Source organism: Panthera pardus, unplaced genomic scaffold (assembly GCF_024362965.1).
Source record: "Panthera pardus isolate Hobbes unplaced genomic scaffold, ASM2436296v1 HiC_scaffold_15, whole genome shotgun sequence".
Classification (NCBI taxonomy): domain Eukaryota; kingdom Metazoa; phylum Chordata; class Mammalia; order Carnivora; family Felidae; genus Panthera; species Panthera pardus.
In genome coordinates, this window is record NW_026526710.1 from 57755601 (window position 1) to 57783594 (window position 27994).

The 27994-nt window shown below is 37.8% G+C and overlaps 1 non-coding gene across 1 annotated transcript; it reads left to right on the forward strand.

Annotated features, from left to right (window-relative positions):
* Positions 1-7924: 7924 nt before the first annotated feature.
* LOC128777186 (U6 spliceosomal RNA) lies at positions 7925-8030 on the forward strand. Its single transcript, XR_008422372.1, has one exon. It is a non-coding gene; the product is annotated as a U6 spliceosomal RNA (small nuclear RNA).
* The last annotated feature ends 19964 nt before the right edge of the window (positions 8031-27994 follow it).

Here is a 27994-nt window from a genome sequence, read left to right on the forward strand (position 1 = left end):
TGTTTTGATTAATTGATGTTTAAAATTTTTTTTCCCTATATAGCATGTGGAGATCATTTATTTATTTATGTGTGTATATCCATACATATATGTGTTTAGAATAACAGTAATCCTACCAAATCTATAGTTTATATCTTAATTTTTCCTTTGTGTTATGTTAGAAAAGGTTTCCTAAAAAATGTTAAAATAAAGTATGTCATTTCAAGCTATACTTAATCTCCACATAGCATACCATAATTTATTAAAATATTCTTTATTCTTGAGTATTTGCATCTTCATAATATTTCATTATTGCAATTAACACTTTGATAACACCACTTGACATCAATGTATAATTCAACGCTTATTTTCTCAGAGTAAATTCCCAGATGTAAAATATCTGGATCAAAATGTATTAACATTTTTAGTGATTTTGGGTCATATTGCCAAATCTGTCCCCTAAAAATACCAATTTATCATCCATTCAATGGATGAGAAGGCCCATCTATTTCATAAAAGATTCATTGTCAACTTGAATATGATCTTTTAGAGAGATCTTATCAATTTGATAGGTGAAAATAATGGCATTGTTTTTATTGAGTTAGTTATGAAGTTGAACGGTTTTCTTTTCATGGATATTTGTGTAGAGTTTGTATGTGTATGTATGTGAGTTGTTATAACCTTTGCTCACTTTTCTGTTTTGTAAGTGGGCTTCTGTAACTATTAACAGCAATTATTATTTTTATGGTCCTCATAAAACTTCTAATAATGATAAATCTGTTTTGGAAATTAGTGAAGAATTATATTTAGGACTTCTGTACTCCAAAACCATATATCATAGGAATAAAATTGGAATCTTAAGGCTTTTTAAAAACACATTTTAAAATAGATTCAAGTCACTAGACATGAGCTTTAGAGGCTGATCACTTTCTTCTGAAAACTGATTTGATTTTCAAGTCCCAAATCTGTTTGTTTCTCTTCATCACCTTCTAACACAGAACCTTCCACCTGCTAGGAGCTACTGAAATTCAGACACAAACTTCTGGAAGAAAATGCTTTGTTTGTTTGTTTGTTTGTTTGTTTGTTTTATGTTGGTTTTTTGTTGTTTTGTTTTTTTAGGTGACAGCAGATGATACATTTCATTATATTAGGGAGAAAGAATTATTCTTTAAGTGCATGGAAATATTTACAAACATAATTTTACTTGGGAGTCTTTAGCTTACTCATTCATTTCCTTTCCTCCCACAGGCCAGGGGATAAGAGCATCATTGTCCAGAGGTATAATCTCACTCTTAGATTCTTCCTTTTCCCCCATAGTCCTTCATGAAATTAGTTCTTTTCTCTCTCTCTCTCTTTTTGCTAATCTTTCAGTTTAACAGTTTTACTTCCATCAGTTTTTCCTATATCATTCACAGCTTAAAAAAAAAAAAACACTTTTCTTTCTTCAAGCAAGAGAAAGGAGGGTTCTGCCCTTTAAACACCATGCATATTTATGGGGCGCCTGGGTGGCTCAGTCAGTTAAGCGGCCCACTTGGGCTCAGGTCATGGTCTTGTGGTCTGTAAGTTTAAGCCCCGTGTCCGGCTCTGTGCTGACAGCTCTGAGCCTGTTTCAGATTCTGTGTCTCTCTCTCTCTGACCCTCCCCCTGTTCATGCTCTGTCTCTCTCTGTCTCAAAAAAATAAATAAAGGTTAAAAAAGAATTTAAAATGCCATGCATATTTTTATTTTAATAACACCTAATTTATAGAGTTGGGAAATAGGAATCTTATCCTAGAGCGAGCTGAATCATTCATTATAATGCAGCAAAAGTACATATATAAAATAAATAATATATAATATATATAAAAATACATAAAATGTTACATTTAGAATATATTTTATCAATATATTTAATATGTATATTAAGTGTTTTAACATTAAAAGAGCTTATGCTTAGCCTCATGAATACAATCCCCGATGAATACAACCTAATAGCATTGTTGTGATCTAAATATCTCATTATAAGAGTTAAAAATGTTATCAGTTGTCAGTGAAATAAAGGCTCTGACCCTGGGGAGCAAGACAGGTTGGTATACAAATCTAAGGGGCTCCCTCTGTCTTGGGGTAGCACAAATCAGCCTTGGTTTTGGCCAGTATGGAGGGAGTGATAGTTTGGGAGGTATGAATAGAAAGAGTCCCACACTGACCACCTCTTAAAACTGTCTCCTGTCATCGGGAATGTCAGAGCAAACACACAGATGAAAATGTAATCATATTCATGAGGAAACACTTAAGTACACATGAAAAGAAAAGGCACATGACATCATGACCAATTTGTTCTCGAGGAGAACTCACCTACAGGTGGCTTAATGCAGAAATTCACGTAAAGAATGTATTAGTGGGGCGCCTGGGTGGCTCGGTCGGTTAAGCATCTGACTTCAGCTCAGGTCATGATCTCACTGTCCGTGGGTTCGAGCCCCGTGTTGGGCTCTGTGCTGACCGCTCAGAGCCTGGAGCCTGCTTCGGATTCTGTGTCCCCCCCTCTCTCTGCCCCTCCCCTGTTCATGCTCTGTCTCTCTCTGTTTCAAAAATAAATAAATGTTAAAAAAAAATTAAAAAAAAAAAAGAATGTATTAGTGATAGTTACTCAAGTAACTCCTTGTAAGTCACTTTTCTCCATAAGACAGGTCCAAGGCCAGAATTCTGTGGGCAGACTTGATGAGGTGCCTGCAACTGATGGAAGGCAGTAGGAGAGCTGTCCCTGTGGTTGCTGTCAGTGGTTCCTGGTTATTGGCAATCAGCACAGCTTTTGGGTTTCCCTGAGCTTAAAATGAGGCTGCTCTCGGTCCTGAGATTGCTTTTCTCCATCTCCTTGCTACTACTCCATTCTTTGTTGCCCCTTTTTCATTTCTGGCTTTTACCCAAATCCTCATTTCTGTGCTCAGGGTCCCCCTTGCTTGAGTGTATGTGCCCACCTGAATTTTGCTCAATCTTCTGAACTTGACCAGTGCTCTGCCTATTTCCTATTCCTGGAAATCTGGCTGATCACGTCCAGCCTCACATTTTTTGGCCAAACTTCTCAGCTTTCCCCTTGGAATGTCTCTGGAGTCTGATTATTTCACAACATCTCTACAAACACCACTCTCATCTAAGCCATGGTTGTTGCTCTCCTGGTTTGTTTCAGAATCTCTGAAATGGCCACTGTTTCCTCCCTGCTCTTGTGACAGTCTGAAAGAGCCCTACCTTTGCGACCTCACTGCCTCTCACCTGCATCATTCTGTCCAGTCACAGTGGCCTCCTTAGTATTCCTCAAACTTGCCAACAAACTCCTGTATTTGGGTCTTTGCAGTCTTTGTTTTCTCTGCCTGTAAGGTTTTCCCTATGTTTTCTCTGCTTATAAGGTTTTCCCTAGAAATCCTTCTGACCAGGGGTACCTTCATGGCTCAGACAAACCTCATGACCATTTTTACATATTCCTTAGACATACTAACAGGGATTCCATCTCTCTCCTTCTTGTATGAAACGATAACCTATCCGTATTCCCCTTCCTTGCTCATCTTTTATCATAATATGTCTTATCTTTGAACACAGCATATTTTGTTGTTTATCTCTTCTTGTAGAATGCAGTCTCCATGAGGGCAAAGACTTTGACCTTTTTAAAATTTGTACTACTTAATCTCCCAGTGCTTAAAAAAGTCCCTAGTGCAAAATGGACCTGTAATAACTAAGTGGTAAATGAAGGAAGGTATGAATGAATAAATGAATGTACAGTGTTTATACCCCTGTCTTACTTCATTGTATTGGAAGTAATACCTCAGGCCCCTCAAACATTTAAACATTAGGGAAATTTCTATCTTACTCTCAGTGTAGTTTTCCAGGAAGAAAAATAAATACACGGAACAATTTGCTATGTACAAAGTCACCATACACCTAATAGATAAGAGGAGTATTTCTGGGATGGTGTATATATTTATCATACCCCATCTCATCCTGCTCATTGGGCAACTTGGAAACGATGTTAATGAAGTTAATAGTGAAGGAAATGAGACAATTGGAAACCAAGATCAGTAAAGGATGAAGTTAGTTCCTATCACTGCGGGCACATACTGCACATCCAGCTTGAACTGTCCCAGTTTAAAAGCAAAGAAGGAATATAGATCAGCTCAAGATTTGCAGTGTCTGTGAAGACAAAACAATACCAGGCATGTAATTTGCTAGCATTCTGTACTTGTCCTTATGAAAGCCTTTTACATTGTAAATTCTTGCATTGTTTCCTGTTTTCCTCGACAAGCGGTGTGCTCCAGGATGGCCCACTAAGCTAACTATGTTTTCCCCATTGCCTAGTTTGGTTTTATTTTTTTATTTTTTTATTTTTATTTTTATTTTTTATTTATTTTTTTTTTAATTTTTTTTAACGTTTATTTATTTTTGAGACAGAGAGAGACAGAGCATGAACGGGGGAGGAGCAGAGAGAGGGAGACACAGAATCGGAAGCAGGCTCCAGGCTCTGGGCCATCAGCCCAGAGCCCGGCGCGGGGCTCGAACTCACAGACCGTGAGATCGTGACCTGAGCTGAAGTCGGACACTCAACGGACTGAGCCACCCAGGCGCCCCTATTTTTTTAAAGTTTATTTATTTTTGAGAGAGAGACACAGAATGTGAGCGGGGGAGGGGCAGAGAGAGAGAGACGGAGACACAGAATCTGAAGCAGGCTCCAGGCTCTGAGCTGTCAGCACAGAGCCTGGTGTGGGTCTCGAACTCAGGAACCGCGAGATCATGACCTGAGCCGAAGTCAGACATTTAACTGACTGAGCCACCCAGGCGCCCCAGCCTAGTTTGGTTTTAATATTTGAGAAAAACAAAAACCAAACCAAAAATAGTTTGGTTTTAATATTTGAGAACAAAGGAGTTACTGAGTGAATGAACAAAGGTTAAATTAGGAGCATCAAGACATTTTAGGGCCTGTGCTGAGACAAGGTGCTTAATGAAACTGGAGTGAATGACCCAGGATAGGTCAGTTCCAGGTTTGGGTTAATCATGGGTGTATCGACAAATTTCAAAGAAGTAGAAATATATTGAATAAACCTCAAATAATTGAAAGGCTTTCTGCTCTGTAATGCAAGTCTAGCTAGTTCAAAGGAAGCTCTGTTTTTAAAAGTCAATATATTGACGTGGCAGATCTTAATGAAGGAGTTAGTTAATAAGTATTGCTCCTATTTTGGAATTCTTGGGCACACTACCATGTTTCAGTTGCTGAGTGCTACCTATCCCCAGAAACCGTGGCCTTGGGTTTAGGATGGGTATCTGAACCCTAACCCTGACTTTTTTCCTCTGCCTAGCTTGAATTTTGATCACCTTCATTTATTACTAATTTATTGAGAACTTAACCTTTTAGCAAGCATTTTCTAGATATTTGAGATAAAGTGAAAGATCCATACCCTGCCCTCACATAGCTCAAATTCATAGAGTAATGCACAAATGAAGTTGAAAATTTGTAACTTTCCTGTAGTTTATGGGATAATTGCTTAGAAAACTCAGTGGCCTTCTAGGCAGTTGCCAGTGGACAAAGCTGACTATTGAGTTTCACCTTCAGGCTGATAACTTAAATCAGAGCCTTTCTTGCCTTAGGCTTGGCCTGTCACAGTCAAACTCCCCAGGGTTAATCCTGAGAACCAGCCTTTTAGTCAGGTGTCTTATCATTTGTAGGATCCTTTTGGGTATTCCAAGCACTGTCCTATTCTAGATCATTCCCCTGCCCTCCTGGTTTGTGCTCTCTATTGCTATAGTAGATAGTATGGTTTTCTACACTTGAAAAACTGATTGTTTTCAGCAGAATTTAGTCCTGATACTCCTCAGGAACATGACCTTGCAAAATTATTTCATCTCTCCAATCCCCAGTCTGTAAATAGGAATAATACGCCTTTTTCTAAAAGTTTCTACAACAGTCAAAGAAGATGAGATATAATTTTATCACAATGCCTGTCATTGGGGCTTCTGTTTTCTTACTCATTTCCTGTGAACAGAAGTATACCCAGTAAACTATGCCTGAAGGAAAGAAGTAGAAGCCTAGGAAAACTGAAAGAGTCCATTGAATTTTTAAATTGAAATGATTCCTCTGGAGAGTATCCTTAGGTAAGTTATTGAAAGCAGTAATTTGTTAGTAATATTTGGGACAGAGTGACCTTGGGAAATGTAGATGGTGGAGTAGTTTTCATAATCACCCTTGGTTATTGTATTCATTTCACACTTCAAGATTCAGTGACCTACATGATATATACAAATAAATTTACAATAACTAAGAATCACCATGATTATTGTTTTTAATTCAAATCAGTCAAACTGCTATGGCACCCAATGTAAAATATTTAGGTATTAAACATAACACTACAGACAAAAGCTTTTCTGGAAAAAAAGAAAAAGATAATTTCTCTCGTTTTTCTTTGAATAATGCCACTTTCTCTGTGTGTGTGTGTGTGTGTGTGTGTGTGTGTTTTTGAATAGCACTGAAGTTTGGGGTGCCATTGTACTCTTTAACTGTTGATTTGCATTTGAAATCCTCCAAAGAGTGTAGTCTAAAGTGCCAATTTAGTTATATTTTTATTCAGTCAATCCCCCCACACTTGCTCACACTTGCTATTCCTGAGGCTATGAGTCTTTATTAAGGTTATAAAATGCTTCGACCTTCATAAAAGGCACAGTGACTTCCCTTGAGGTCCAAAGCATTAATGATGAGGTGAAATGCAAAATCATTATCTGAGGGCAGCATCTCTCCTACCACAGAAGCTATTCAAATCATCCGAATGAAAGGCAAACCTATCCAAAAGCTAATAAAGAATTCTCCCTGGCAGTTGAAATATTGGACAAATTGCTTTTCAACCTATGATAGAATGTTAACTGGGTGACAGCCAAATGATGCTGCTGGTTCACTATATTCCACCTCTGTAAGCTGGGTAATTGATAGTCTTTGGGTCTAGAGGTCAAAAGTTGTTGGTGAGTTTGCAATGAGTAACTTCACGGTGGAAAAGGGCCAGTGGTGAGTGTTTATTACTTCCCATTGTTTCAGCACCAAAGGCTCTGCAAGGAAAGCCATGCTTCATTCAGGGTTGGTGTCACATTTGCATTCAGGTGTTGGTGAAAACTTGTAAGTGCATCGGTGGAAAATTGAAGGCTGACAACATGAAAAAATGTCACTTATATAAAAAGCATATTATAAAGATAGGGTCTTACCTTCTTCCCTTCTCAGAGAGCTGTGTGCACCTACCTATGAAATACCCATAGGTGATGCTGGTGACAGATATGTGTCTACAACAAAACCAGTCTGTTTATTTTATCCTAGATCTGAAGGTTATATTTAAAAAAAGCCTTGAGTATTTGAGACTGGAAAGTCCACCTTGACCAGTATTTACCATAAAAATTCATTTTTTGCATGATGAAAAAAAGTTCTCAATGAATACATCAAAATCCGAATTCGTATAGTCCTTATATTTATTATGAAGTAGGTGTTCTTGGGCTCCTGTTACGTAAGATGATGGTTTGATATAGGATATTAGAGACAACGAATGTCCTTGTTAAAAGGGATGTGAAAAATCATGGGTTCATGGATTCCCATCTAGTTCCTGAGTCCACAGAGGATCACCAGTCTATAAAAGTAGAATGTAGGTTGAAAATCATTTTCAGTATTTCATAAAAGTTGCTGGAAATCATACATTTACAGGTTGATGTAAGGATCAACTTTATTTGCTTTTGACTGGCTTGATACCAACTCAGGGCATAAGTAATGCTATTATCTGTGTTCTCACTGCTATTCAGAAACTCTGGTTAGCAGTAATTTATGATAAGTACATAAAATCTGAATCTTCTATTCAGCTGGTCAACTAAACTTAACCCTTGATGACTATGTAGCTCTTGATACTGTTGAAGCATTTTCTTATCTAAACCAGGCATTAAAGCATAAGAAACAGTACTGGTATTTGCTTTGGCAACCCATATACTAAAATTGGAATGATACAAAGAAGATTAGCATGGCCCTGAGCCAGGATGACATGCGAATTTGTGAAGATTCCACAGTTTTAAATTTTTTTTTTTTTCAACATTTTTTATTTTATTTTTGGGACAGAGAGAGACAGAGCATGAACGGGGGAGGGGCAGAGAGAGAGGGAGACACAGAATCGGAAACAGGCTCCAGGCTCCGAGCCATCAGCCCAGAGCCTGACGCGGGGCTCGAACTCACGGACCGCGAGATCGTGACCTGGCTGAAGTCGGACGCTTAACCGACTGCGCCACCCAGGCGCCCCAAGATTCCACAGTTTTAAAAGGAAAGGCTATTATGGGGCGCCGGGGTAGTTCAGCCAATTGAGTGCGCAACTTTGGCTCAGGTTGTGATTTTGCACGGTTTGTGAGTTCCAGCCCCGCATCAGTCTCTATGCTGGTGGTGTGGAAACTGTTTGAGATTCTCTCCCTCTGCCCCTTCCCCACTTGTGCATGCTCTCTCTCTCTCAAAAATAAAAAAATACACTTTAATTTTTTTCTAAAAAGGAAAGGGCATTCTAACACACAAACTAGTTTTGTACTAGAACTTGCTGACTTGTAATATGGAATTTTCCTTTTTGCTAATAATCAGTATTACTCTATAAGTCGCTTGGACATTGGCCACTTGTAAAAATTTAAACCCTAACAATTATGAAAACCACATTGAAAAATAATAATAATTAACTTCATTTGGTTATAATTTTTAAATATTTTCAGAAGAAGATTGGGGAGGGAATAAAGAAGAAGAGTGGGTGATTTCTTTCCTAAGTATAAAATAAAGGAACGTGCATTCGATATCAAAACAAAAACAAACACTAGCCCTGGACTGAGAATCATGAAACCTGGTTTCTGACAATAACGGTCAATATCTATGACAGTTTTAAAAAGTTGTTTTACTTACCTAAGTTTTTTTTTAAATTTAATTTTTTAAAAAATTTACATCCAAATTAGCATATAGTGCAACAATGATTTCAGGAGTAGATTCCTTAATGCCCTTTACCCATTTAGCCCATCCCCCCTCCCACAACCCCTCCAGTGACCCCCTGTTTGTTCTCCATATGTAAGAATATCTTATGTTTTGTCCCCCTCCCTGTTTTTATATTATTTTTATTTCCCTTCCCTTATGTTCATGTGTTTTGTCTCTTAAAGTCCTCATATGAGTGAAGTCATATGATATTTGCCTGTCTCTGACTCATTTTGCTTAGCATAATACCCTCCAGTTCCATCCAAGTAGTTGCAAATGGCAAGATTTCATTGTTTTTGATTGCCAAGTAATACTCCATTGTGTGTGTGTGTGTGTGTGTGTGTGTGTGTGTGTGTGTGTGTGGGTGTGTGTATACACATATATATACTACCTCTTCTTTATCCATTCATCCATCGATGGACATTTGGGCTCTTCCCATACTTTGGCTATTGTTGATAGTGCTGCTATAAACATTGGGGTACATATGTCCCTTTGAAACAGTATACCTGTATCCCTTGGATAAATACCTAGTAGTTCAATTGCTGGGTTGTAGGTAGTTCTATTTCTAATTTTTTGAGGAACATCCATACTGTTTCCCAGAGCGGCTATACCAGCTTGCATTCCCACTAACAATGCAAAAGAGATCCTCTTTCTCAGCATCCTTGCCAACATCTATTGTTGCCTGAGCTGTTAATGTTAGCCATTCTGACAGGTGTAAGGTGGTATCTCATTGTGGTTTTGATTTGTATTTCCCTGATGATGAGTGATGTTGAGCATTTTTTTATATGTCAGTTGGCTATCTGGATGTCTTCTTTGGCGAAGTGTCTGTTCATGTCTTTTGCCCATTTCTTCACTGGATTATTTGTTTTTTGGGTGTTGAGTTTGATAAGTTCTTTATAGATTTTGGATACCAACCATTCATCTGATAAGGCATTTGCAAATATCTTCTCCCATTCTGTCAATTGTCTTTTAGGTTTCTGATTGTTTCCTTCACTGTGCAGAAGCTTTTGATTTTGATGAGGTCCCAGTAGTTCATTTTTGCTTCTGTTTCCCTTGTCTCCGGAGGCATGTTGAGTAAGATGTTGCTACAGCCAAGATCAAAGAGGTTTTTGCCTGCTTTCTCCTTGAGGATTTTGATGGCTTCCTGTCTTACATTGAAGTCTTTCATCCGTTTTGAGTTTATTTTTGTGTATGGTGTAAGAAAGTGGTCCAGGTTTATTCTTCTGCATGTTGCTGTCCAGTTTTTCCAGCACCACTTGCTGAAGAGAAAGTCTTTATTCCATTGGATATTCTTTCCTGTTTTGTCAAAGATTAGATGGCCATGTGTTTGTGGGTCCATTTCTGGGTTCTCTTTTCTGTTCCATTGATCTGAGTGTTTGTTCTTGTGCCAGTACCATACTGTTTTGATGATTACAAGCTTTGTGGTATAGGTTGAAGTCCGGGATTGTAATGCTTCCTGCTTTGGTTTTCTTTTTCAAGATTGCTTTGACTCTTCGGGGTCTTTTCTGGTTCCATACAAATTTTAGAATTATTTGTTCTAGCTCTGTGAAGAATGCTGGTGTTAGTTTGATAGGGATTGCATTGAATAGATTGCTTTGGGTAGGATTGGCATTTTAACAATATTTGTTCTTCCTATCCAGGAGCATGAAATCTTTTTCCATTTTTTTGTGTCTTCTTCAATTTCTTTCATAAGCTTACTTTCGTTTTCAGTGTATATATTTCTTACCTCTTTGGTTAGATTTATTCCTAGGTATTTTATGGGTTTTGGTGCAGCTGTAAATGGGATCAATTCCTTGATTTCTCTACTGTTGCTTCATTGTCAGTGAATAGGATTGCAACCGATTTCTGTACATTGATTTTATATCTTGTCACTTTGCTGAATTTATGAATCAGTTCTAGTATTTTTTTGGTGGAATCTTTTGGGTTTTCCATATCATGTCATCTGTGAAGAGTGAAAGTTTGACCTCCTTCTGGCCGATTTAGATGCCTTTTATTTCTTTGTGTTTTCTGATTTGCAGAGGCTAAGACTTCCAATACTATGTTGAATAACAGTGGTGAGAGTGGACATCTCTGTCTTGTTCCTGACCTTAGGAGGAAAGTTCTCAGTTTTTCGCCGTTGAAGATGATATTAGCGTTAGGTCGTTTATATATGACTTTTATGATCTTGAGGTATGATCCTTCTATTCCTACTTTCTTGAGGGTTTTTATCAAGAAAGGATGCTTGATACTTTTATCAAGAAAGTATTTTGTCATGCTTTCTCTGCATCTATTGAGACGTTCATATGGTTCTTGTCCTTTCTTTTATTGATGTGATGAATCACATTCATTGTTTGGTGGATATTGAACCAGCCTTGCATCCCAGGTATAATTCCCACTTGGTCATGGTGAATAATTTTTTTTAACGTATTGTTGGATACAGTTGGCTAATATCTTGTTGAGGATTTTTGATCTGTGTTCATCAGGGAAATTGGTTTATAGTTCTCCTTTTTAGTGGGGTCTCTGTCTGGTTTTGGAATCAAGGTAAAGCTGGCCTCATAGAAAGAGTTTGGAAGTTTTCCTTCCATTTCTATTTTTTGGAACAGCTTCAAGAGAATAGGTGTTAACTCTTCCTTAAATGTTTGGTAGAATTCCCCTGGAAAGCCATCTGGCCCTGGATTCTTGTTTTTTGGCAGATTTTTGATTACTAATTCAATTTCTATACTGGTTATGGGTCTGTTCAAGTTTTCTATTTCTTCCTGTTTCAGTTTTGGTAATGTATATGTTTCTAGGAATTTGTCCATTTCTTCCAGATTGCCTATTTTATTGGCATGTAATTGCTCATAATATTCTCTTATTATTGTTTTTATTTCTACCATGTTGGTTGTGATGTCTCCTCTTTCATTCTTGATTTTATTTATTTGGGTGCTTTCCTTTTTGTTTTTGATCAAACTGGCTAGTGGTTTATCAATTTTGTTAATTCTTCCAAAGAATCAGCTTCTCGTTTCATTGATCTGTTCTACTATTTTTTTGGTTTCGATAGCATTAATTTCTGCTCTAATCTTTATTATTTCCTGTATTCTGCTGGTTTTGGGTTTTATTTGCTGTTGTTTTTCCAGCTTTTTATGGTTTAAGGTCAGGTTGTGTATCTGAGATCTTTCTTCCTTCTTTGAAGGCCTGGATTGCTATATACTTTCCTTTTATGACCTCCTTTGCTGCATCCCAGAGGTTTGGGGTTGTGGTGTTATCATTTTCATTGGCTTCCATATACTTTTTAATTTCCTTTTACACTTCTTGGCTGGCCCATTCATTCTTTAGTAGGATGTTCTTTAGTCTCCAAGTACTTGTTACCTTTCCAATTTTTTTCTTGTGGTTGATTTCGAGTTTCATAGCATTGTGATCGGAAAATATGCACGGTATGATTTCGATCTTTTAATACTTGCTGAGGGCTGATTTGTGTCCCAGTATGTGGTCTATTCTGGAGAATGTTCCATGTGCACTGGAGAAGAATTTATATTCCACTGCTTTAGGATGAAATGTTCTGAATATATCTGTTAAGTCCATCTGGTCCAGTGTGTCATTCAAAGCCATTGTTTCCTTGTTGATTTTTTGATTAGGTGATACGTCCATTGCTATGAGAGGGGTGTTGAAATCTCCTACCATTATGATATTACTATCAATGAGTTTCTTTATGTTTGTGATTAATTTATATATTTGGGTGCAGCCACATTTGGCACATAAATGTTTACAATTGTTAGGTCTTCTTGGTGGTTAGACCCCTTAATTATGATATAATGCCCTTCTTCATCTCTTGATACAGTCTTTATTTTAAAGTGTAGATTGTCTGATATAAGTATGGCTACTCTGGCTTTCTTTTGTTGACCATTAGTATGATAGTTGGTTCTCCATCTCCTTACTTTGAATCTAAAGGTGTTTTTAGGTCTAAAGTGGGTCTCTCATAAACAGCATATAGATGGATCTTGTTTTCTTATCCATTCTGTTGCCCTATGTCTTTTGATTGGAGCACTGAGTCCATTGACATTTAGAGTGAGTACTGAGAGATATGAATTTATTGCCATTACGTTGCTTGTAGAGTTGTAGTTTCTGGTGGTGTTCTCTAGTCCTTCCTAATCTTTTTTGCTTTTGGTGTTTATTTCTTTGTTTGTTTTTTCATCTTTTCTCCCCTCAGAGAGTCCCCCTTAATATTTCTTGCAGTGCTGGTTTAGTGATCACAAACTTCTTTAATTTTTGTTAGTCTGGGAAACTTTTGATCGCTCCTTCTGTTTTGAATTACAGCCTTGCTGGATAAAGAATTCTTGGTTGCATATTTTTCTGATTCAGCACATTGAATATATCCTTCCACTTCTTTCTGGCCTGCCAAGTTTCTGTGGATAGGTCTGCTACAAACCTCATCTATCTTCCCTTGTAGGTTAAGGAGTTTTTTTTCCCTTGCTGCTTTCATGATTCTCTTCTTGCCTGAATATTTTGTGAATTTGACTATGATATACCTTGTTGATGATCGGGTTTTGTTAAATCTAAAGAGAGTCCTCTGTTCTTCCTGGATTTTGATGTCTGTGTCTTTCCCCAGGTTAGGAAAGTTTTCTGCTATGATTTGCTCACATAACCCTTCTACCCCTATTTCTCTTTTCCTCTTCTGGGACCCCTATCTGATTTTGTTCCTTTTAATGAGTCACTGATTTCCCTAATTCTTACGTCGTGCTCTTTTGCCTTAATCTCCCTCTTTTTTTCTGTTCATTATTCTCCATAAGTTTGTCCTCTATATCGCTGATTCTATGATCTGCCTCATCCATCCTTGCTGCTGTGGCATCCATTCAAGATTGGAGCTCAGTTATAGCATTTTTTAATTCATCCTGACTAGCTTTTACTTCTTTTATCTCTGCAGAAAGGGCTTCTAATCTATTTTTGACTCCAGCTAATGTTCTTATTATCATGATTCTAAATTCTGGTTCAGACATCTTGCTTGTATCTGTGTTGGTTAAGGCCCTGGCTGTCATTTCTTCCTGCTCTTTCATTTGGGGTAAATTCCTTCATTTCATCATTTTGAAGGGAGAAAGGAATTAATGAGGTAGAAAAATTAAAATTAAAGGGGCACCTGGGTGGCTCAGTCGGTTAAGCGTCCGACTTCGGCTCAGGTCATGATCTCGCGGTCCGTGAGTTCAAGCCCCGCATCGGGCTCTGTGCTGACAGCTCAGAGCTTGGAGCCTGTTTCAGATTCTGTGTCTCCCTCTCTCTCTGCCCCTCCCCCGTTCATGCTCTGTCTCTCTCTGTCTCAAAAATAAATATATGTTAAAAAAAATTAAAAAAAAATAAAATTAAAAAAAATTAAATTAAAAAAATATTAAAATATTAAAAAGAGACTCACAAAAAAAATCAAATAAATGATGCTAGATCCTAGGTGTGTTTTGGTCTGGGTGTTGAAAGTGGCTTGATAGATTAGAGACAAAAGAGGAAAAAAAGAAAAAAAAGGAAATTGTTTGAAAATTTGAAAAAATGGATACACTGGAGTAGACTAAAATGATGCAAGTAAACTAGAATTTGAAAAAATTTACATAAAAGTATAAAATATACTAGAAAAATATTAAAGAAAAATATTTTTAATAAAAATTTAAAATGAAAATGAATTTTTTCCTCTTTGTGTATTCAAGAAAAAAGAAATGAAAAAGAGGGAAAAAAAAGAAAATTGAATAGTTGGACTTGCTAACACACTGAAATATGACTGGAATTACTTCGTTGTCCCCTGGAAGTCAAACTATAAAGCGCTTTATAGTCCTTAAACTAAGCAGGCAGTGAGCTTGTGTTCTTGAAAAGCGAGGTTGGCCCAATTGGGCGGGGCTTAGTGTAACACCTCCATTCTCCACTAGATGGTGCTGCTAATCTACCGGGGTGGATTGTTGAGGCGCTTATAGGTGTGTACGCACATGCGTGGGAGTTGTGAAAATGGTGTCACCCAGCTATCCGGTCTCTAGTATTGGAACTCTGTTCTCCCCAATCATCAGTCATACGTCCATCTTTTGTCATCAGCTTTCATCCACTCTCCGCTTTTACATTGTCCGTGAGCAAGTCCCAGGTAGTACCTCTCTCCCGAGTTTTGTCTCAGATGTGACTGTTTTCCCCAGCCCCTTACTTCTGAGGTACTGCAGCTTTGACCCGTTCTGCCCCTCTGCAGAGGGTCTTAACAAGCAATGGCCAAATGCTGGCCACACCCAAGAATATTCGTGGGACCGTGCTGCTGCTGATGCCCAAAGACTGTGGCCAGGTGCCAGGCTGCCCCAGAAAAAGTTCAGGAGACAGTGTGGCACCAGCGTTTCAGGGATTATGGAAAATCACAACACACATCTGGCACCAGGCTTCACCCTCAATGACCTTGTTCCATCACCAGCAAATGTGGCCATTCTCTGGGGTCTGCTTGGCTCAGGTGGCCTCATAGCCTCTACCAAATGTCCTTCCAGCAGTGGAACCGCTTCTCCCCTTGTGCCCCAAGAACCTCCCAGACCCCACTCTGCTCCTAGGGATTCATTCGCCCTTCCCACCAGAGCACCACCAGGTATAGAGCTCTGGAGTTGCAGACTCTGCGCTCCCCCATTTATAGTCTTAGTGGAATTTAAACCCTCTCCTTTCTCCTTTCTCCCTTTTTAGTTCAGTTCCTGCAGCTGTTTCCAATTTTTCACTTTCTCTCCAGCCACTTTTGGGGTGGGGTGCTTTCTCGTATTCTCCCCCTGTCTCTGTCCTCTCTCCACATGCAAAAGCGGCTCCATGCCCCCTGCGGCTTCTGTCTCCCCAAGTTCACCTCTCCAGGTCATGTACCTGCTGAATTCTGTGGTTCAGGTTGTGCAGATTGTTGATCCTCAGGTTGTGCAGATCCTCAGATCAGTTTTCTTGGTGTGCAGGATGGTTTAGTGTTGGTCTGGCTGTATTTCATGGACGTGAGACAGACAAAAAACGTCCATGCTGTTCTGCCATCTTGGCTTCTCCTATTTATCTGAGTTTTTAATTTCTAGTCATACCACATAATCTCTAAACCTCTTCTAGTGATGAACTTGAGTGATGAAGCTAAATTTTTTGTTGCTTAATGTGCTTATTTTTCTCAAGAAAGATATTTAGGAGATCATGACCCTGGAGTTATTTATACTGGGACTTTAGGCATATTCAGTGTTGCAGGTCTGCTTCCAAAGAGTAAGCAGTTTGTTTCCTCACTTTGGGGAAAGTAAGTATTTTTAAGGGCATGAGTAAGAGACTACTAATAAGGAGGATTTTAAAGTAAATTTACCTTGAACCTTAGATTATCATATCCTCTAAATACTCAAGAATTAAGTGAAGGCTGAGAAACAGTTGGGTAGTGCCTTCTAGTTGCTCACAGCAGGGAGGGTTTGACTCTGGCTTCTTAGAGGAAAGACAAGCAATGAGAATAACTCAAGAACTAGTGGTACTTAAGTCCATCTCCCTCAATATTCCCTACAGCCTAGTAGAGAAAAACAAAGATAAAAGATCTGCATGTGAACAACACACTCAATGGTCTTGAATGTAGAGTAGGGCTTAACTGAAAAATAACTGTACCCAAACTAAAGATTAAGAAAAGAGACAGAGAAACAAAATAAACAAACAAACAGAAACCCCACAATTCCCAGCAAATGATTTCCTATGTTCCTACAATGCCACAAGATTCTGAGGTCAAGCAAGAAGTACTGTATATTTCAAAGTTGCTGAGAGAATAAATCTTGCATGCTCTCATCACAAGGAAAAACATTCTCTTTACAGTGATGGATGTTAACAGGACTTATAGTGGTGATTATTTCATAATGTATACAAATATTGACTTATATTGTTACTTGAAACTAATATATGTCAGTCATACTTCAATAATAACAATAAAAATACAAGGAGAGGCAAAAAGAGAGTCACTTTAGAAATAGAAAATGAATGAATGTATGAATAGATTTTTATAGCCAGCTAAGGTGTTTGTCAAACATCAAGACTTAAAAAAACCCACAAAACAGTTTTAAGCTCATATAACTTAGAACATTCTCTGTGTATGGGCCTTCCATGAAGGATCCATGAGGTTAGTTTTTTTTCAATTAATAGATGAGTGGAAAAACTTCACCAAACACTGATGCTAGGCTTTTTAATGCATATAAATGTAGACCTAAGACAAAAACAAAGGCATAAATGAGGGTGGAAGATAACACAGAAATGCTGTATTTTGTGACAAACCAGAAATAAAGCAACTAAATATAAGTGAAGACAGAGGTGTGGTAGAAAGTAGAATAAGCTCATTGGCTGATGTATTGGCTATAGGTAGGATTTAAAGGGTTGTTAAAAACTAACAAACCAGAAAGTAAAACTATAATAGCAGACTCCAAACTAAATTTTTACTCAAAACTAGATATCTTCTCAAGAAACTAGAAAAAGGACAAGCCAAAGAAAGCACAGGAAGGGAAATAATATAAAGAAGCAGAAGTTAAGATATATTATAGAAAACAGTAGATTTGGGTGTTTGCAAGTGTGTGTGTGTGTATTTTTGCAAGTTTCCTTAGGGATTGAATGTGAGGGTTATTTCAGAGAGAAGTAGTGTATTCTTTTGGATTTGAGGAAATTTTATGAAAAACACAGATATTATTAGGTTATAAAACATTTATATGTACTTTTAAATACAAATTTTTATTGTTGGAACTGAAATTATCACAGAGAAGTCCAGGCCTATCCTAAAGCACTTAGAATAAAGGTGATACCACAAACAAACTGCTAATTCAGCAGGTATCTACATACACACACACACACACACACACACACACCACATACACACACACACATGGATATTTTTTCTGTAGTTCATTATTTTACAACTTGAAATTGAGAATATAGGAGATTTTCCTTATATAAACTCACAGTCCTTATATTTAAATGGCAAGAGAGGATTAATACTGTGAAAAGCCCAAGCAGAGTTGTTGTGTTCATCTCTGTAACTGATGATATGAATAAGGGAATCTATAATGTGCAATATCTGCCCTAGCCCGTGTGGTGATAATAGGAAGACAATGGACATTACTCTTGAGCAAATGAGAGAGATAATCAGTGCTCTATTTCTTCGGCTATGTTTGGGTTTTAGAATTGTATTCTTCTAGCTTTCTTTTAATGCGCAGTGTTACTACTGTTCTTTGAAGGAGAAAAACTCTTAAATATATTGAGTCTGAAACCCTGCCTCACTCCCCTTTTCCATGAAGCACTCTCATGAAATTCTTTATTATCAAAAACGATTGCATTGTAGCAGGGCAAACATTTTGATGGGATGAACTGGAGAAAGGATGCCTTATAGAATATTTCTACAACATGAAGCTAAGAACAGTTGTTCTGAGGGTTGAGATTTTATCTTACACATGAGGGTCCAGCATATTCCAGGCTTTCAGAGTATCTATTGACTAAATATGCCAAAGAGTGAACAAGTGTTAATTTTTAACAATTTCTATGCAGATACAGTATTCCCTTCTTTAGACATATTACAGGTTGTCAGTTCCTTTTGTTGTTAATATCTCCATAAAATTTCATCCCTCAAGAACAAAAGAACATGCTAGTTCTACAAGACTAGGCCTAAATTATATTTTCCTAGCCAGAAAAATAGTTTAATTACTTTATAAACTTTTCTCATTTAAAACAAATTTATCTTGTGTCTTTGATGATTACCATAAATTGCAGCCATGCTTTTTCTAATATATTCTCTTACTATTTGGTTTCTCAGAAGATTTAAAGGGTGCCAATTTCCTGTACAATTTATCAGACAATATTCAGCAGTGCCATTTAGAGCACACTTATAAAAATACAACTTACAAAAGATTTATCACATTGCTTGCAGTTTAGCATGTTTCTAAGACCAGTGACCTAGTTTCTCCTTGCCTGATTTTGACAAGAGTAAGCTTAATATTAAATATTAACTCTCCTCCCTGTAAAAAAGGCAGAGATATTATTTATTCAGGATACATTTGTTATAACATTATTTAGAGATTTTCATACTCTACTGCAATGCCTATATAAGGATAATTCCTCCTTATTTGATTTGGTGGTCTTTCCCTGTAAATTTTATTTAGTAGCCTTGTCACCTACCCCTGCCTACACGCACATACACACGGACACATAGCAACACTCCTGTGTGTGTGTGTGTGTGTGTGTGTGTGTAGTCTTTTTGGTTCTGAACTCTGATAAATATACATGCTAATAGATCTCTCTTATTTTCTCTATTTGGCTGGCTAAGGAAGTTGACTACATTGTACCAATTCTTTTATTTGTATTCTTTCTGTCTCACCACACCTCTTCCTTCTCACTTAAATGCTTTATTGATAAAAATCTGGAATTTTCCTCAAGGGAGGGAAGCCCAGGTTATGGGCTCTGGCCCATCCCAGGGACTTCCATATTAAGTCTTTAGGGGGGCCTGGCTGAAATAAAGTGATCTTCCTCCTGATGTGTGCAGCTCTCTTGGGGGCACTAAGGTGAGAAGGGCAAGATGAGCCACAGGCCGTTTTGGATTAAGCCAGTAGTGTTGAGTGGAACCTTAAACCCTACCTTATCTCCAAAATAACCTAATCATTGAATTTGTTAAGGATTATGGGGGACAGCTCCGTGTTCCTTGAAGGTGTCTAAGTCTGGTTCCTTCAGAAGATGGTGCCTCTCTGAGCAAAAGATAAAGAAAAGAGAAGCACAAAATCTTATCTCTTGACCTATCATCTGTACCCACCACTAAGTTGCTTATATTACTCTCTTATATTACTTAAAGCCATTAAATCCACACCATAGTCTTGTCAGGTAGCCACTGTCATGAGAACACTTGAGATCACTCAGCCCCTAAGTCTCAGAACTGTCCTCCCCCCTTGAAGAAGCACCCCCTCCACCCCCCACACACAGCTTTCATCGTTGCTCTTCTGGCCAAGGTGACTCACATCAGAACTGAATTATTCCGTATCTTAAATTCCAAATCTCTGTATGTATTTAAATTATATTCTTCTAAAAAACACATTCTTTTAAACACCCGACAGAGACAGGTCTCCATTAAAACCCATGTTCTTTATCTTTCAAAAGTATAGGGTTGGTTTGGGATTCAGCTGTCTTCCTGGAGACCCGATACCTGTGCCCTCTTTGCAGAGACATTGCTCTGTAACTGAATTCTCTCCTGGCCCCCCAGAATTTGGATGTCTTGTTGTATGTACCCTTTTATGTCTTCCTACTGGCTGAGATGAGCAGAGCACCCCAACTCATGAAGATAGTAGATCCACTGTTTCCCTGGGTCTCTGACTCTTGGCATGTGGGTAGCTGCCCATTGCCCCAAGCACCCACCCTGGACTATTACATGAGTAAAAAACAGACCTTTTTATGTCTTAATCTAGTGAATTTATGTTGGGTCTCTTGTGGCTGCAGAATAGTTTAGTGTGTCCTAACCATGGGGCACTCTATATGTTTTGGTTAATTTAATTAACATATTGAATTTTACTGTGTAAAAATATGGTACAGTTTAAATAAATATGTTTCATTGGTGAACTTATCCTGCTAATCAAATTGGTATCTTTATGCATGGCCAAATTAACTATGAAGACAATGAATTTCAAAAAGGGAAAAAAAAAAGATTCCATCAAACTGGTTAGTGGTCAGTGTGTAGAAAAAGTAACTAGTCACTTTGGACTATTTTCCCTTTCTGCTCTATTTTAAAAGTAGTGTGTGGACTCGATGCATGTTAAATGTTTTCTTACCACATACAGGCAGTATTTTTATTCCTTTGCTGTCCTCCATTGTAACTGTTTCCTGTGTTTACCTCAAACAAATTATTTCTCCAGAAACATTAATAAAAAAGAAAAATGAAGACAAGTATTTCTAGTATTTGTTTGTGTAATCCATTTTGTAGATTTAATTTCTGTGATGTCTTTAAAAATGTCAGACCTTCTTTATTACTGATCAGTTTGGTGAAGTCTTGCTGAAAATGGGGCAATGTGATATATGAATTCTCATGGGCATTTCTAACTTCCTACAGCTAGGACATGGTTATTTTCATGGGATAATTATTGCAGAAAGACATCATTTCAAACTTAGTGTTTTTTTCTTTCCTCACATAACAGCTTAATCTAGTGTCAACAATACACTTAAAATTGTTTTTATGATCTTAGAACAGGTGGGCACATATTAGGAAATGTCAAACTCCATCAGTCTGACTGAATATAGACATTCCACGTGGTGATTTTCAATGTAGTAGAAAAGGGAAAAGAAGTTGATCTGTCAAAATAGCAAGACAGTAATATATAATTTCAGTCTTCATCTCCCACCTTATCCCAACTACAAATTTCTTCTCTCTGTTTATATACCTATTTTTATCCTTCATGGCCCTTGCATTCTCAGCTGTGTGATATAAGTTATGAACATAACCATTGGATTCTGTCACATTTTATTTTTTTGTTAATTTTTTAAAGTGTATTATTTTGAGAGAGAGAGAATGAGTGGGAGAGGGGCAGAGAGAGAGAATCTCAAGCAGGCTCCAGGCTGTCAGCACAGAGCCTTACTTAAGGCTCAGACTCACAAACGATGAGATCCTGAACTGAAATCAAGAGTTGGTTGCTTACCCAACTGAGCCACCCAGGCGCCCCTATCACATTTTAAAATCAAAATGCATAGCACTTGAGGAAAAAATACAAAATCTTTAACTTGGCCCACAATGGAAGTGATGAGGTCCATGCCTTCATAACTTGGAAGTTGTGCTACTATATGCTTTCATCATTCCCTACACACAGTAGACTTTCCACCCCCTCCCTTTTTTTGGTCAATTTTGTTTTCTTTTTAATACCTTAAGCACTTTCCTACCTTAAGGCTTTATACCATTCTGTTCCCTTTTCAGGAATACTTTTTCCCCACATCTTTCTACATCCAAGTTAAATGACATTTCTTCAAAAAGGCTTTCCCAAGTCTTCAAATATGGTGCCCTCTTATAACTGAGTACTTATCAGTGTTTATAATTTGCTTTTGTATTTGATTATTAGTTTATTTTTTTAATTTTTTAAATATTTGTTCACTTTTGAGAGAGACACACAGAATGGAGGAGGAGCTGAGAGACAGAGAGACAGAACTCAAAGCAGGCTCCAGGTTCCAAGTTGTCAGCACAGAGCCTGATGCAGGTCTCGAACTCACGAACTGTGAGATCATGATCTGAGCTGAAGTCAGACGCTCAACCATCTGAGCCACCCAGGTGCCCCAATTATTAGTTTAATATTTTTCAATTCTCTTGTTTTATCTGCCCAGCATTCTTCTGTACAGAAATATCTTTCTGGAAACTTCTTCCCCATTCCATCTATGTTGTCTTTACTAGAAATGTCTTTTATATATTTGTAAACCTACCCAAACAATTTTCTAGTAGAGAGATGGACACCTAATTCCATCTGAGCACCTTCTAGCCACAACTGATTGGAAAGGGGGCCAATCAGAGTTCTTCCCTAGGATTCTTCAAACTGCAGTTATCATAATCAGCCTTCTCTTGGGTAGCACTTGGTACTCTGGATAGCCTTCTCTCCACAATTTGGTGAAATCATAGATGTCCACCATGGGAGAGAATGGGGCTGACTTGCAGAAAGAATCAGATATGAGAAAAGGGGGGAGAATTTCAGCAGTATTTGGGTGCCTGGTTCTAGTGGTTCCAGAAGCAACATTACAACATTGATCTTCCTAGAGATAAGCTGATTTTATGAGATACTTCAGTCTCTGCATTGTTCTTACTGAAGTTAGTTTGAGTTGGATTGCTGTTACTGGAATTTAAGATGACAGATTATTAGTATGCCCTGGGTGTAAGCTCTACAAATACAAAGTCACTCTTTCTGGCCAGGATGCACAATCCTCCATTTCTTCAGAACAGACATCTTTGTGTGATTTTGCAAAGGAGGCTCTATCTGCTAAGAATATATTAAACTACAAAGGAACCACATACTAATAATACTACTTCTTCAACTTCTTTCTTTTTTCTCTAGACTGTGAATGTTTGTATGAAGATTTTTTGTTTTATTTTGAAATCTAGAAAGTATTCAGACTGTGAAACCCATAAATATGGGTTTAATCCTTAATCCAAAACCAACCATTCTAGTCGTTTTAAACTTTAAACTTCTCTTCCTTTCTACCCTACCAAAATGTAAATTCTTATTTGAAAATCAGGTGAAGAAGTTTTCTTTTTAATAAAATTTCTTTCGCTGATTTCTGGCATTTAATAATTCCAAAATTCTGTCATCTTAGGTACAAGTGGAGAGGAACCCAGCTATTTGAGCATATTTGCCTGAGAGTGTCCTGGTAATGAAGGATCCAGGAATCCAGCTGAGCAATGTAAAAGTGTAGGCTCCCCCTGTTTTCTCAAAATTCCCACCCTGGGACTAAGATCTTGCCACCTCACCATATGCTTAGAATATTTCAGGGTGTAAAGTCAAATTGGAACCATGTTTCCTGCTGTTTCACCATGATTGTTTGCACAACAGATGCAGGCAATCCATCAATGCCAGGAGAAACAAAAAGGAAACTGCTCTCATGACCATAGACACCAAAACACAGTTTCTTGCTTAAAAAACAACATAGACCACTATTTTGGTCTTGGTGGGGAAATGCCATTAATATTAATATCTTTAATCAATTTGGAAGTAGATTACACCTATGCCTTATGGAAATAGAGTTGGGTAATTAGATGGAAAAAATAATAGGAATAATGACATTAATAACATGTAACTAATCCTTTATCATTTACAAAACTTTTCTTAAGCCATTTACACATTTAATGTATTAATCTCACAAGTCACATTTTAGAGATGAGAGAAATGAAATTTAGCTTGGCAAAGATGATGGAATAAGTATTGTTAGATAATATAAAGGGCATGTAGTTGAATTTGAGATAAACATTTTTTTTGTTTACATATGTTTCAAATAGTACATGTTCATCTAGAATTCACATTTAGTTGGGTGTCCTGTACTTTTGCTAAATCTGGGAATAAAAATAAGGTCACAAAGTTAGTGAAGGGCAAAGCAGAGATCCTTAACAGCCACTAGAGAAGATGATGGTTGACATGAACTTGGAAAATATTGTAGTATACACTTCTATAGATTTATTGTCAGGACATTGCAAGAGACATGATTTCTTCACATTTCAATTTTCTAGGTGTGAAGTTGGTTTGAAGTTGCCCATGAATAGGCATCAATTCTGGTGGCCTTCTTTAAAATATGTGAGGTGTATTGACCCAGGTAGAGATAAGAATTAACCAGGCAGATTTCTTCACTGGCTACCTATCACTAATGACTGAGGGTTAAAGACTTCTCTGAGTGCAATTTGTATTCTGGGATATTTATAAAGAACTAGTCCATCATTAGAAATAATGACCAGTGTATTGCAGGGCTCATCTTGGATCCTGTTAGAAAATAGATCAAAAAAGGGACTTCTCATGGACTAAAAAGAAGGAATATCATTCAACCTTTTGAACCTTTGGGTATCAATATGGGAATGCAAATCAGTGAAGCTGTGGTAGAAGACTTTGGTAGGCTTCTTGGTTCACTCTGCAGGCTAGATACTTATGGATCCTACTAAGACTTACATATTTTTTCTCTAATGTCAGTTTTAAGATTGCTAAGGCTGTGCGTGAACATAAAGATAAACAAGAAGCCTATAGCTTTTATAAAAAGAAATTGTATCATAAATTTAAGTTCTTGATTCCAAAGTTAGGAATCAGAGAAATTCTCAAAAGAAACATAGGGCATTTCTTGCTAGATGTAAAGTAATGAGTTCTGTAATTTGTTTTATAACTAGTAGCAAGCTAGACAGAATTGGTCAGTGGTGGCTGATGTGTTACTTGACTGTAAATGTAAAATGCGTATCATAGATTTGGGCTCAGCAAACAGTTTCCTCTTTTCAGTGGGTATATTCCAGGAACACCAAGAATAAATGCCCAGAGGGAAGTCAGGACCATTGAGAATCCTGAGGGGTGGGACCTCTTCCTTTAAGTGGTGGAGCTGAAAACAATACTCCCTCCAAGGAGGGAATCAATTGAATGATGTTTAATAAACTAGTATCGCTTTCTTATGATTTAGATGGATCTACCATTTAAGACATCCACTCATAAATTTGAACATGTCTAGAATAAAGTAGCTTGCAAGTAACATTCCTGGTGCATACTTACAGTGTCATGAGAAATGATAACATAGGCCTCTACTGTGGAATGAATGATACCAGTAAGGGTTCAACAAGCCCCAATCTGTATGAGCTTAAATTAAGTGACAAGCATTAAGAAGTTGAACAACTGACCACAGCGGCAACACTGAAAAGTTTTAATCCCCAGAATGGTTTTCTGAGGCAGTGCTAAAATTTATATAAAACATAGACATATCTGGGGCACCGACTGAGCATCCAACTCTTGATTTTGGCTCAGGTCATGATCCCAGGTTGTGGGATAGAGTCCCTTGTCAGGCACCATGCTGAGTGTGGAGCCTGCTTAAGATATCCTCTCTCTTTCTCTCTCCTTCCCTCTCTCTCTTTCTCCCTCCCTCCTTCCCTCACCCCCTCCTTCCCAAACTCCCTCCCTCCCTCTGCCCCTCTCCCCTACTCTTGCTCTCTCTCTAAATAAAAAAAAATCATAGATATGTATGAAAAGGATGAAATCAATTCTAAGAAAATTAATTTCTGTATGTGATGACAAAAGAACAGATCAAACTGCAGGTGGCAAGTAACACAAACTTAATTAGGAGAGACACAGACCTCACTATAAGAGAAGATCCTTGGGAAAAGCTCTATGGGAGTCCAAACTTCATGGATTTTTCCATATGAGCACTGTTTCCATCTTACTGGAACAGAGAGATAAATAAATATTGGTCATTTTTGGAATCAAGCTTCTGTGTATTGCCCATAAATTATTCCCCTTAAGTACTGCATTGTTGGAGAATGAATAACACAAACTATCTCCTGCTTAAAAACCCTTCCTTTTGGAATTGAGCTTATTTGCCATTTGAGATGTAAGTTCTTTAACCTGTTTGAGTAGAGATTTGTCCCTTTTTTTGACTAGATACAGTAGAAAAGAAAGGTCTAATGAGATCTTACCACAGGTGGAGGGATATCATAGGTTCTCTAGTCTTCATTCCAACAAGTAAAAGATGTTTCTGCCTTTTGCTGGAATGGTTTTGCTGCCAAAGGCCATGGACACTGTGACTGTTTGCCCTTAATCACAAGGGAGCAATGCCAGGTGCACTCGGAGAAGTGAGGTGTCTGACCTTGAGGCCGAGGATTGAATACAAGGTAGTAAATAGATAAATATAGTCTAGCACTGCATGTGATGTGGAGTAAAAGTTCCTGTAAAACACTTTCAGCAGTTTCTGTTATTTGATTCCTCCATTATTTGGCTCATTCCAATTACATAATCAAAATTCACCCTAGTTCTGAGGAGGAAAGGGTCTCTAATTTGGGAAGATAAAACAATATCCTCTGATTGGATACAGAGGATCCAATTTGTTGGCACAAATTGGCCTGAGTCAGTTTCCTTGCTTAGGATTTACAACTTTTCGTGGGTATGTTAAGCCATGTAGCTGACCAAGAGGAGAGAGATTTGGAGGAAGTGATTGAGTTTTGCTGCTATTTCAGAGTTTGAAGGCAGTCTCCCAAGGTGTATGTGGAGCTCACACTGAAAAAGTTCTCTTTTTTCAACAAATAAACCCAGTTGAAGATGGGACATCTAAGGGAAATGACTAAGAAGAAAGAGATGTTATAAAATGATGATACAGATTTGAAGAAATAACAGCAACACTTTTTGGAAGCACTTTTGAGGAGTTCCTTTCTGGGAGAAGAATATGGGCACCTGGGAAAGTGGCATTAAACAAATAATGCTGCCAAAAGCACGTCAGGAGCTTAGATGCGCTCTGAGCACAGATTCACAGACCTGAATTAATGAGGACATCTTGTATTAAATCATTTGGCAACCTGGATGCTATTTGTCATTGAAATGTAACTTAATATACATTTTATATGCTATAAAATGCTCACCTTCAGATTGAGAGTATTACGTTGTGAATATATATGTGCATGTGGATGTGTATATTTTTCTCAACCTAATTTTCTGTGAAGATGCAGACTGTCAGGACGCACCTTAGATGTTGAGCAGGGAGGGGGCAACAATTAAAGGGCTCCTGCAAGTGGCACGTGGTAATCTGTTAAAGAGTTCTCTTTAATGGGGAAGGCTATATAGGGCTTCTTATGTGGATGGAATATGGATGCATTTTAACCCACTCCTTCCCCTCCCTGTATCCATCCGTATACTGTTGACAGATTCATGGTCCCCAATCCCCAAATTTGTCTTGTCCCTCTCCAATGTACAGCCTTTCAGCAGTTACCTATTTCTCACAGATGAAATCCAAATTCCTTCAGCTGGCAGTTCAGAGCTAGCTGGGTATAGCCTACAGAACTCCTTTCTCTGAATAGGCTGGGGATTTTGATGTTGACTTCAACCATTTTAGATTTGCTTGACTGTGTTTTCTCAAGCCTTTTTAGTCTGCTTGCTTTGCAAAATCTCATTCTGAAAAGAATCAAAGGTCTCATATTTATTAAAAGGAAAAAAAAGGATAGGTGTGGCTCTGTTCCCAGTTTCTCTAAGTGGTTATAGACAAAAAGAAAGAAAGGAATTATCTTTTTTTTTTTATCACCGTTTTCATAAAAAAAAAAAAAAAAGACAGCTTGCCCACAAACTCTGTCGAGGCATCCATAAGCAATTTGCATAATCAACATGAATTCCAAGTGTCTCTGTGCTCGATTATATTGGATAAAAACAGTTTGCTCACTCTAAATTCAGTTGGCTCTTCTACTTTCTATTTACAGTTAAGCAAAGCTCTCTTAACCTTAAATGGAAAGAGAATGTTCTAGGATCAGAAACTTGTATCAGGATACCAAGGAAGTGAAAGTGTAGCATGCTCCTCCTAAAATGATCAATTATTTAGGCTTGAGCTGTGCCACTGGAGCGAGAAACATCCAAGGAAGGAATTAAGAGAGAGAAATACCCAAGAGATGGAGGTAAAGAGATGTGTGTGGGC